Genomic DNA, 13,215 nt, shown 5'->3' with positions numbered 1-13,215 from the left:
AAGCTCTTCCTGATGCTGACATCGACGATGGTAGAAATCAAGAAAAACATCAAGTGTTGATGGTTGACAAAACCACTAGTTTTAAGAAAAGGGCAAAGGGAAGAAGGGGAACTTCAAGAAGAAGGACAAGCAAGTTGCTGCTCAAGTGAAGAAGCCCAAGTCTGGACCTAAACCTGAGACTAAGCGCTTCTACTGCAAAGGAAATGGTCACTGGAAGTGGAACTGCCCTAGATACTTGGCGGATAAGAAGGATGGCGAAGTGAACAAAGGTATATTTGATATACATGTTATTGATGTGTACTTTACTAGTGTTTATAGCAAACCCCTCGGTATTTGATACTAGTTCAGTTGCTAATAGTAGTAACTCGAAATGAGAGTTGCAAAATAAACAAAGACTAGTTGAGGACGAGGTGACGATGTGTGTTGGAAATGATTCCAAGGTTGATAAGATCACCATCGCACACTCCCTTTACCTTCGGGAGTGTTGAACCTAAAATAAATGTTATTTGGTGTTTGCGTTGAGCATAATATGATTGGATCATGTTTATTGCAATACGGTTATTCATTTAAGTCAAAGAATAATTGTTATTCTGTTTACATGAATAAAACCTTCTGTGGTCATACACCCAAGGTGAATGGTTTATTGAATCTCGATCGTAGTGATACACATATTCATAATATTGAAGCCAAAAGATGCAAAGGTAATAATGATAGTGCAACCTATTTGTGGCACTGCCGTTTAGGTCATATTGGTGTAAAGCGCCTGAAGAAACTCCATGTTGATGGACTTTTGGAATCACTTGATGCTTGCGAACCATGCCTCATGGGCAAGATGACTAAGACTCCGTTCTCCAAAACAATGGAGCGAGCAACTGACTTATTGGAAATAATACATACTGATGTATGTGATCTGATAAGTGTTGAGGCTCGCGGCGGGTATCGTTATTTTATGACCTTCATAGATGATTTGAGCTAATATGGGTATATCTACTTGATGAAACATATAAGTCCGAAACATTTGAAAAGTTCAAAGAATTTCAGAGTGAAGTGGAAAATCATCATAACAAGAAAATAAAGTTTTTGTGATCTGATCATGGAGGAGAATATTTGAGTTACGAGTTTGGTCTTCATTTCAAACAATGCAGAATAGTTTCGCAACTCACGACACCTGGAACACCACGGCGTAATGGTGTGTCCGAACGTCATAACCGTACTTTAGATATGGTGCGATCTATGATGTCTCTTACCGATTTATCACTATCATGTTGGGGTTATGCATTAGAGATAGTTGCATTCACGTTAAATAGGGCACCATCTAAATCCGTTGAGACAACACCATATGAACTGTGGTTTGGCTAGAAACCTAAGTTGTCGTTTCTTAAAGTTTGGGGCTGCGATGCTTATGTGAAAAAGTTTCAACCTGATGAGCTCGAACCCAAATCGGAAAAATGTGTCTTCATAGAATACCCAAAGAAAACTGTTGGGTACGCCTTCTATCACAGATCCGAAGGCAAGATCTTTGTTGCTAAAAGTGGATCCTTTCTAGAGAATGAGTTTCTCTCTAAAGAAGTGAGTGGGAGGAATGTAGAACTTGATGAGGTAATTGTACCTTCGCCCAAATTACAAAGTAGTTCATCACAAAAATCAGTTCTAGTGATTTCTACGCCAATTAGTGAGGAAGCTAATGATGATGATCATAAAAGTTACTACCAAACCTCGTAGGACAACCAGAGTATGGTCCGCACCAGAGTGGTACGGTAATCCTTTTTGGAAGTCATGTTACTAAACCATGACGAACCTACGAACTATGAGGAGGCGATGATGAGCCCAGATTCCGCGAAATGGCTTGAGGCCATGAAATCTGAGATGGGATCCATGTATGAGAACAAAGTATGGACTTTGGTTGACTTGCCCAATGATCGGTGAGTCACTGAGAATAAATGGATCTTCAAGAGGAAGACGGGCGTTGATAGTAGTGTTACTATCTACAAAGCTCGAATTGTCGCAAAAGGTTTTCGACAAGTTCAAGGTGTTGATTACGATGAGATTTTCTCACTCGTATCGATGCTTAAAAGTCTGTCCGAATCATGTTAGCGGTTGCCGCATTTTATGAAATCTGGCAAATGCATGTCAAAACTGCATTCCTTAATGAATTTCTTAAAGAAGAGTTGTATATGATGCAACCAGAAGGTTTTGTCGATCCTAAAGGTGCTGATAAAATGAGCAAGCTCCAGCGATCCATCTATGAACTGGTGCAAGCATCTCGGAGTTGGAATATACGCTTTGATAAAGTGATCAAAGCATATGGTTTTATACAGACTTGTGGTGAAGCCTGTATTTACAAGAAAGTGAGTGGGAGCACTACAACATTTCTGATAAGTATATGTGAATGACATATTGTTGATCGAAAATAATGTAGAATTTTCTAAAAATCATAAAGGAGTGTTTGAAAGGAGTTTTTCAAAGAAAGATCTCGATGAAGCTGCTTACGCATTGAGCATCAAGATCTATAGAGATAGATCAAGACGTTTGATAAGTTTTTTCAATGAGTACATACCTTGACAAGATTTTGAAGTAGTTCAAAATGGAACAGTCAAAGAAGGAGTTCTTGCCTGTGTTGCAAGGTCTGAAGTTGAGTAAAGACTCAAAACCCGACCATGACAGAAAATAGAAAGAGAATGAAAAGTCATTCCCTATGCATCAGCCATAGGTTCTACAAAGTATGCTATGATGTGTACCAGACCTATTGTGTACCTCGCCATAAGTTTGGCAAGAGGGTACAATAGTGATCCAGGAGTGAATCACTGGACAGCGGTCAAAAATTATCCTTAGTGGAATAAAGAAACGTTTCTCGGTTATGGAGGTGACAAAGAGTTACGTCGATGCAAGCTTTGACACCGATCTGAATGACTCTAAGTCTCGATCTAGATACATATTGAAAGTGGGAGAAATTAGCTAGAGTAGCTCCGTGCAAAGCATTGTAGACATAGAAAATTTGCAAAATACATACGGCTCTGAATGTGGCAGACCCGTTGACTAAATTTCTCTCACAAGCAAAACATGATCACTCTTTGGGTGTTAATCACATAGCGATGCGAACTAGATTATTGACTCTAGTAAACCCTTTGGGTGTTAGTCACATGGAGATGTGAACTAATCACATAAAGATGTGAACTATTAGTGTTAAATCACATGATGATGTGAACTAGATTATTGACTCTAGTGCAAGTGGGAGACTGAAGGAAATATGCCCTAGAGGCAATAACAAAGTTGTTATTTATATTTCCTTATATCATGACAAATGTTTATTATTCATGCTAGAATTGTATTAACCGGAAACTTAGCACATGTGTGAATACATAGACAAACAGAGTGTCACTAGTTTGCCTCTACTTGACTAGCTTGTTGAATCAATGATGGTTATGTTTCCTAACCATAGACATGAGTTGTCATTTGATTAACGGGATCACATCATTAGAGAATGATGTGATTGACTTGACCCATCTGTTAGCTTAGCACGTTGATCGTTTAGTTTGTTGCTATTGCTTTCTTCATGACTTATACATGTTCGTATGACTATGAGATTATGCAACTCCCGAATACCGGAGGAACACTTTGTGTGCTACCAAACGTCACAACGTAATTAGGTGATTATAAAGGTGCTCTACAGGTGTCTCCGATGGCACTTGTTGAGTTGGCATAGATCAAGATTAGGCTTTGTCACTCCGATTGTCGGAGAGGTATCTCTGGGCCCTCTTGGTAATGCACATCACTATAAGCCTTGCAAGCAATGCAACTAATGAGTTAGTTGCGGGATGATGTATTACGGAACGAGTAAAGAGACTTGCGGTAACGAGATTGAACTAGGTATTGAGATACCGACGATCGAATCTCGGGCAAGTAACATATCGATGACAAAGGGAACAACGTATACCGTTATGCGGTTTGATCGATAAAGATCTTCATAGAATATGTAGGAACCAATATGAGCATCCAGGTTCCGCTATTGGTTATTGACCGGAGATGAGTCTCGGTCATGTCTACATAGTTCTCGAACCCGTAGGGCCCGCACGCTTAACGTTTGGTGACGATCGGTATTACGAGTTTATGTGTTTTGATGTACCGAAGGTAGTTCAGAGTCCCGGATTTGATCACAGACATGACGAGGAGTCTCAAAATGATCGAGACATAAAGATCGATATATTGGAAGCCTATATTTGGACATCGGAATGGTTCCGAGTGATTCGGGCATTTTTCCAGAGCACCGGGAGGTTACCGGACCCCCCGGGGAGTATATGGGCCTTATTGGGCCTTAGTGGAACAGAGGAGAGGGAAGGGAAAATAGGGAGGCGCGCCCCCCAAGCCCAATCCGATTTAGGAGGGGGCCGACCCCCTTTCCTTCCTCCCTCTCTCCTCCTTCCTTCCTCTCCTACTCCTACTTGGAAGGGCTCCTACTTCTACTAGGAAAGGGGGAATCCTATTCCCGGAGGGAGTAGGACTCCCCCAAGGCGCGCCATAGAGAGGGCCGGCCCTCTCCCTCCTCCACTCCTTTATATACGGGGGAGGGGGCACCCCATGGACACACAAGTTGATCATTGATCTTTTAGCCGTGTGCGGTGCCCCCCCACCATAATCCACCTCGGTTATATTGTAGTGGTGCTTAGGCAAAGCCCTGTTCCGATAGCATCATCATCACCATCATCACGCCGTTGTGCTGACGAAACTCTCCTCGAAGCTCTACTAGATCGTGAGTTCATGGGACGTCACCGAGTTGAACGTGTGCAGATCGCGGAGGTGCCGTACCTTCGGTGCTAGATCGGTCGATCGTGAAGACGTACGACTACATCAACCGCGTTGTCATAACGCTTCCGCTTACGGTCTACGAGGGTACGTGGACGATACTCTCGCCCCTCGTTGCTATGCATCACCATGATCTTGCGTGTGCGTAGGATTTTTTTTGAAATTACCGCGTTCCCCAACAGAGTATTCAATCCAATTTTATTGATTCGACACAAGGGGAGCCAAAGAATATTCTCAAGTATTAACAGTTGAGTTGTCAATTCAACCGCACCTGAAAGACTTAATAACTGCAGCAAAGTATTTAGTAGCAAAGTAATATGATAGTAGCGATAACAGTAGCAAAGTAACAATAACAATTTTGTAGTGATTGTAACAGTGGCAACGGAAAAGTAACTAAGCAAAGATCAATGTATGAAAAGCTCGTAGGCAATGGATCGGTGATGGATAATTATGTCGGATGCGATTCCTCATGCAACAGTTATAACATAGGGTGACACAGAACTAGGTCCAGTTCATCAATGTAATGTAGGCATGTATTCCGAATATAGTCATACGTGCTTATGGAAAAGAACTTGCATGACATCTTTTGTCCTACCCTCCCGTGGCAGCGGAGTCCTATTGGAAACTAAGGGATATTAAGGTCTCCTTTTAGTAGAGTACCGGACCAAAGCATTAACGCTTAGTGAATATATGAACTCCTCAAACTACGGTCATCACCGGTAAGTATCCCGATTATTGTCACTTCGGGGTTAACGGACTATAACACATAATAGGTGACTATAGATGTCGGGGATATACCCCTCGGTATGACCCGGCCGGAAGTATGACCCGTCTGGGACTTGGCGACTCACCAAAGACCCGACTGGAGCTAGGCGACTTACTTGCGATCCGCCCGGACATGGCGGTTTACATGTAACCCACCTGGACATTGTGACTCACTGGAGACCCGGCGGGCAGATCAGACGGACGACAAGGCCCAAAGCCCAGCAGGCCGGCTTATACTCTGGTGGGACGGCTAAAGACGGAAGGCATGAGGAGTATTTCCTTTATAAGGAAGCAAGACCCGTACTTGTATCCGACTTGTAATATAGAATAAGTTAGTTCTAATCCTACTAGGACTCTACATGTAAGCCGCCCCTTCAACATATATAAGGAGGGGCAGGGCTCCCCAAAGGGGGACAGGGCAACAAGAAACAATCTCTAAGGCTAGACACAAAGGGGGAGCCGGCTTATGCGGCGGCTCTCTCATGGGCATAGTGAGATCTAGCCACAAACAGCATGTAGGGCTATTACTGGATGATGTTTTCCGGGGCCCGAAGCTGTCTAAATCCTTGTCTTGTGTTGCGTCTCTTGATTCCGCTCAACCCCTCTCAAGCTACTACAAAGATGCGTTGGCCTCACGACTAAGTCCTCACACTAGGACATCTGCCATGACAATTCCACGACAGTTGACGCCCACCATGGGGCCTACGCACGGTGGTGTTGAGTTCTTGGAGGGATCTTTCCAGGGATCGAGAAGTTCATAATTTTTGGATGAAGAAACACCCATTTGTAAGGATCCGCGTCAGTTTTTGTGTTTAATGATCTAGATTTATGATCTGTGAAATTTAAGTTCAAAAAAGGTAGGGCAGCATCGGTGCGCCGCTACAAGTCGCCAAAACCAACAGAAACACAAGTCGCCGAGATCAATAGGAAAATCCAACGGGCACTACGGTGGTCAGCTAAAAGCTATGTCTGAGACCGGTTCAGAATTGTCCCGAGGTGGATCCGTAAAAGCACCTGTTCAAAGTTACTGCTAGAAACCTGATTGAGGAGATCATAAAGATCAATCGATAGGAGGTACAGATCGCCAAGTTCCGAGACCGACAGCTTTTTACGGCTCCGTCATCCGTGTCCAAATCCAATTCAAAGATTATAGAAATTAAGTGGACGTATGGCTGCGTTGGAATCTATTCCTCTCATTATAATAAACTAGTACTACTTGAAGGCGCGGAGCAAATCAAGGTTTTCATGCTTGTAGGAAAATTATTGTTGATGGTCCAACAAGGGCAAGATTATTATACGGTGGCTGTGGATAACATGGAAAACTACTGGGATCAAGTCGGACTGCGCCAGGGGAAGCCACGATCCGGAAACGGAGCCAGCCACGTTCTAGACTTTTACGCCCGCTTGTGTGACGCCCGGCGGCCATATCTGCTAGTCTTCGCTGAGCCGTCACGCTGCCTCTTGAGCCGCCGTTGCAAGCCCGACCTCAGTTTGTCCTGCTATGACCGAGTAATCGTCATGATCTCTGCCTTTGTCGCGGCTGAAGCCGCCTTGCTACTGCCGTTTACTTAGAGCTGGCCTGCTACCTCATCCATTCGACGCCGCGCCTGGGAGCCGCCCTCAGCCTCGCTCCACCAACCTCTGTCGAGCTGCCGCCTTAGAAAGGCCCTGCCACGGTCGCCATCTCTGGCCCTGTTTGCATCATGGAGTTAGAGCTAGTTTGGGTTAGTTGGAGGCTCAAATAACCCAAAAGTATCCAAACAGGGAGGGTTAGAGTGGGTTATTTTCATCTAATCCAACTATTCCAGTGGAGAGGTGCTTATTTGGGTTAGAGTGGGTTAGAAAATAACTCTAACTCTAACTGTGTTAGAGTATCCAAACAGGGCCTCTGTCTCACTGCCGGAGCGTGCGCCGAGTCGCTGTTTCCACCTCATCCACAACTGTGACCCACCGCGGTTGAGCCGCCCCCGCGCAACTCCACCCCGAGTCACTGGCCTTGGTGTTGAACCACCGTCATTGAGTCGCCCTGTGGTTTCGCTTGAGTCGCCCGTCCACCTTCAGAACGCTGAAGCTGTTGTCCGTCTTCGATGTGGCCCGCCTCTACCGGGTCACCGCGCGCTCGTGTCAGCCTATGGTCGTCACCCACCACCATGCCTTGCCTCTGGCTGTGCCCCTGCATGCTCGCCTGAAAATGGCTGGCTGTGGCCTGAAGAAAGGAAGGTGGTAGAGTGTGGATTTTATACTAAAACTGAAACGGGGGAGAGTGCAGCAAGTGCTATTCCAAGGAATTAACAAGGCTTTGCATCATGGCCGAATATTTTAATGGCCAAGTGGATGGTGCCAGGGTCTGCGTACAGAGTTGTCACCTAAATAAAATCAGGTGATATTTATCATATATATATATTGGTTAAGTATATGTTGATTTCTTTCGACAAACAACTACACCGGCCTGCTGTATTTTTTGTACGCAGGACAATCATGTTTATACTGCGGGTATGGGGCGCGAGCTGGCAACATTCTGTATTAGCGTTTATCTGTGACATACTGCTCGGGGAATGGACGTGCATAAATCGCCGCCCTTGCGGACTAGTCTACATCGACTCATCGGGACTGCGCCTGCAGTCGGTTCATTCAACCGTACCCACGCCGACTCAACTGTCCGCATCCACGGCTGACTTGTCTGTCCGCACGGCTTACAATGCCACGGCTGACTCACGCGTCCGCTCCGTCTTCTAAATGTCGCGGTTGACTCTGATATATAATCAGAGCCACGTCTGTTCACACAAGCTGTCCAATGAACGTATGCGAGTCGTCCCTGTTGTGTTGAGCTGCCAGGGTCACGTTGAGCGGCCTTTGTCGTGATAAAACAGATCATCTGTCGTCCAAACAAATCAGGTGATATCCATCCAAATTTGTTTTATTAGCACATGTTGTTTTTTGTCAAAGAACAAGTTTGTCCTTGCCTTGGTCTGCAATATTGTTTATGCAGGGCAATTATTTATGACAAAAAGTGATATTATACCGCGGAGATGGAGGCATGCCAATATCTTTTGGCACATGTGGTCGTCGTTACTCAACGGACTCCCGCACCGGCTTACAACGTCGTGGCCGTCTTTCGCGACCGCGCCGGCTTACAACACCGTGGCCGTCTCTGGCGACCGCACCGGCTTACAACGTTGTGGCCGTCTCTTATGACCACGCCGGTGTAACGCCCTCGATGCGGCTATAGCTCCCACGTGTCGAGGCACGACTTAGAGGCATAACCGCATTGAAAGCAATGTCGCAAGTCAGGCAATCATTACAACATCCCATGTAATATATAATAAAAGGGGGAGAACATAGTTGGCTTACACTCGCCACGTCACATCAAAATACATAAATAACATCCATCATACAAACACTCATGGCCCGACTACGGCGCCAAAATAGAAGAAAACCCAACATGCGACTAGGCCCTGAATCAAAACCCAACTAGGCACCACTGCTGATCATCGGGAAAGGAAACATAATAACGCTGAGAGTCCTCGTCGAACTCCCACTTGAGCTCGTACTCGTCACCTGGAGCGGAATCACCTGGACCTGCATCTGGAGTTGTAGTATCTGTGAGCCACAGGGACTCAGCAATCTCGCACCCTCGCGATCAAGACTATTTAAGCTTATAGGAATGGATAAGGCAAATATATGTGGAGCTGCAGCAAGCGACTAGCATATGTGGTGGCTATCTTATACGCAAAAGAGAGCGAGAAGAGGAGGCAAAGCACGAGCGAGAAGCTATAAGAACAACCTGCGCAAGCATAGCTCCAACACCGTGTCCACTTCCCGGACTCCGTCGAAAAGAGGCCATCACGGTAACACACACAGTTGATTCATTTTTAATTAATTAAGGTTTAAGTTATCTACAACCGGACATTAACAAATTCCCATCTGCCCATAACCGCGGGCACGGCTTTCGAAAGTTCAATCCCTGCAGGGGAGTCCCAACTTAGCCCATGACAAGCTCTCACGGTCAACGAAGGAATAGACCTCCTCCCAAGACGTTCCGATCAGACTCGGTATCTCGGTAACTCAAGACACTTCGACAGGTTAAAACAAGACCAGCAACACCGCCCGAATGTGCCGACAAATCCCGATAGGAGCTGCACATATCTCTTTCTCAGGGCACACTCAAATGAGACTAGCTACGAGTAAAACCAACCCTCAAGTTTCCCCGAGGTGGCCCCGCAGGCAGCTCAGTTCGAACCAACACTCAGAGGGAGCACTGGCCCGTGGGGGGGCTAAAAATAAGATGACCCTTGAGTCTGCAGAACCCAAGGGAAAGAAAAGGCCAGGTGGCAAATGGTAAAACCAAGGTTGGGCATTGCTGGACAAGCTTTAATCAAGGCGAAATATCAAGGGGTTCCCATTATAACCCAACCGCGTAAGGAACGCAAAATCCGGGAACATAACACCGATATGACGGAAACTAGGGCGGCAAGAGTGGAACAAAACACTAGGCGAGAGGCCGAGCCTTCCACCTTTTACCAAGTATATAGATGCATTAAGATAACTTAGCAATATAATAATATCCCAACAAGTAAATAAAAGATGTTCCAACAAGGAACGACCTCCAATCTTCACCTGCAACTAGCAACGCTATAAGAGGGGCTGAGCAAAGCGGTAACATAGCCAATCAACGGTTTGCTAGGACATGGTGGGTTAGAGGTTGACATGGAAATTAGGAGGCTGACAAGCAAAAGGTAGGCATCGTAGCATTGGCATAGCAAGAGCGAGCAAACTAGCATAGCAAAGATAGTAGCGATTTCGAGGGTATGATCATCTTGCCTGCACAGTTGTCAGAGTTGACTGGATCCTCACAAGCAAACTCAACGGGCTCCTCGGTAGCGAACTCGTCTCCCGGCTCTACCCAAACAAGACAAACAAGCAACAAGGATACAATCAACCACGTGCAAGAACAAGCAATATGATGAAATGATGATATGCTATGCGGGATGCGATGCAGGATGCAAAATGCAAGATGTGACAGGAAATGCATGAACCTGGCCTCAACTTGGAATTAAAAGGGTGCCACTGGATAGAGGGGATGAAAACGCTTGAAAACAATATAAAGATCATTGGAATCGGAGTTACGGTTTGGAAATGGCAAGCGTTTTAAGATATGACACCGGTCTGCGATTTACAGCAAGTAGGCATCTAAACGCAACTAAATGAACATGCTACAGCCACCAATCATGACAACAAAATACATGGCAGGGATGCACACAAGATGCTTAACAAAAGACTAGCACTGAGCCACGGCCAATTCGTCCATTAAGTGGTTCAAACAAGCATGGCAAAAACGCAAATGCAAAACAGATTCCAGACTTAGTGAAATTAACACTAGTCTGAAATTTCAGATCACGAAGTCCTCTTCGAAGCAGCAAAACAATATGATACATGACCTGATTAAGACAAGTAAGAACATGAAATGGAGCTACTCAACAAGCTTAACAAAAGTCCCAAAGTTACCTGGGGCCAAAAGGGATCACAAAACATATTAACGGGCACACGAACATAGCTAAAACACAATCAGTTTTCAGACTTAGTGAAAACTGAGACATGCTGAAATATAACTCACGAAGGCATGTAAACGAGCTAGATGCACTCACCACGGTGCAAGTCATGGCAAGGCAGGCATACATCCATTAAGAAGGCACAAAATATAAGCTATACATGGCAAGAACAATGGCATAGCATGCACGGATCAACTACAACAACGCCGGCAAAATCGCAAACGAGTTGACGATCTGCCCAGATTCACCACGAAGCAAAAGTAGAGCTCGATTGAATCAAGCTAGGGTGCTCCATAATTGCAAAAAAAGACATGGATGGTTAGAGAATAACATGATTAACAAAACTCCTTTACTGATCATCCTCAAAAGAGGCACGGATCACTAGGAAACAAGCTGAACATATGGCATCATGAACTAAAATATCCCAGACTTAGTGAAAACAACTAAGTCCCTGAAAACAGATTTCCCGGGTGCCTCACTTTATGAGCTTGCACAATTCACCACACACATCCTAAAAATGCATGGGTTGCACCTCTGGAAAGAAGACAAAATTCTTAACAGAACATATGAAGGACTCACAGGCATAGCATGCACACATTAATCATGGCAAAAATGACAAAAGTCTAAGATGAACTAGCAGATCTGACAATTAACTCATGAAGCCTCCTTATAACAGAATTTTGGGCATCAAGATGAACTCAAATGAAAATGATGCAATGGAACGAAATGATGTACTCGTCGAGTCGAACATTTTGATATATAATATGTCCAAATCAGAGCTACGAATGCAAAGTTGCGGGCGGTCAAAGTTAGCACAAAAATTAAGGGGGAGAGGGAAAAAGTCAACCCTAGATATTTTGGATCTCAGATCTGGAACAGTGCGCTGTTCATCGGGCGCGTGAACCGAGGTTGCCGGAGAAGATGGCCGGGGCAAGGCCGGCCGGTGGAGGAGGAAGGCGAGGCCGGCTCGGGCGGGGGCGGCCGGAGTGGCCGCGGCGCTCGCCGGCGTTGGCGGCGGCCGGAACGGGGCGGCGAGGCGGCGGTGGTGGCGATGGAGCACGGCGGCGTGCGGCGGCCGGCGGCGTCCGGTCGCCGGAGTGGGAGACGGCGGGCGGCGGAGCTTTGGCCGGGCTCGGGGAAGACGAAGCGAAGTGGCGGCGGGGGTCTGGCCCGGTGGAGCTCGCGCGGGGGCCGGAGATGGGCTCCCGCGGGCCGCCGGCGGTGGCGAGTGGCGAGGCCACGTGGCGGCTGAGGGTTGGCTGCGAGGGGCGCGGCGGACGTTGTCCGGCCTGGCGCGGACACGTCCGTCTGCGGCGAGATCTGTTTTTTTTTGAGCTAGGGTTTCGGGGAAGGAGATGATCCGAAAATGGAGGGGGGGTATATATAGGCATAAGTGGAGCTAGGAGAGTCCAAATGAGGTGCGGTTTTCGGCCACGCGATCGTGATCGAACGCTCTAGGACATGGAGCAGAGTTTGGTGGGTTTTGGGCCAAATTGGAGGGGTGTTGGGTTGCAACACACACGAGGCCTTTTCGGTCCCTCGGTTAATCGTTGGAGTATCAAACGAAGTCCAAATGGTACGAAACTTGACAGGCGGTCTACCGGTAGTAAACCAAGGCCGCATGACAAGTCTCGTTCCAATCCGGAAATGTTTAATCCCCACACACGAAAGAAAGCTAGAAATGGCCACCGGAGGAGAACGAAGCGCCGGAATGCAAAACGGACAACGGGGAAAATGCTCGAATGCATGAGATGAACACGTATGCAAATGCGATGCACATGATGACATGATATGAGATGCAAGAAAACGAAAACAACCCACGGAGACAAAGACCCGAACCCGAGAAATAAATATAACTTAATGCCGGACACGACAAGAGTTGGAGTACAAATAGGGAAAGTTACGTCCGGGGTGTTACAGCCGGCTCACAACGAAGATGACAACTTGCTCGTCCACACCGGCTTACAACACCGCGGCCGACTCATCTGTCTGCTCCCGCAGTCGGCTCCGCCGTGATTGATTTCAGCTTTACCATGGTGATCATCAACTCCGCGGTGATAATTACTAACCTGACGCATCAGGTGAAATTCATCCAATATAT

This window comes from Triticum urartu, chromosome 6 (assembly GCF_003073215.2).
Source record: "Triticum urartu cultivar G1812 chromosome 6, Tu2.1, whole genome shotgun sequence".
Classification (NCBI taxonomy): Eukaryota; Viridiplantae; Streptophyta; class Magnoliopsida; order Poales; family Poaceae; genus Triticum; species Triticum urartu.
The sequence above is the reverse complement of the archived record's forward strand: the minus strand, read 5'-3'. Positions refer to the sequence as shown.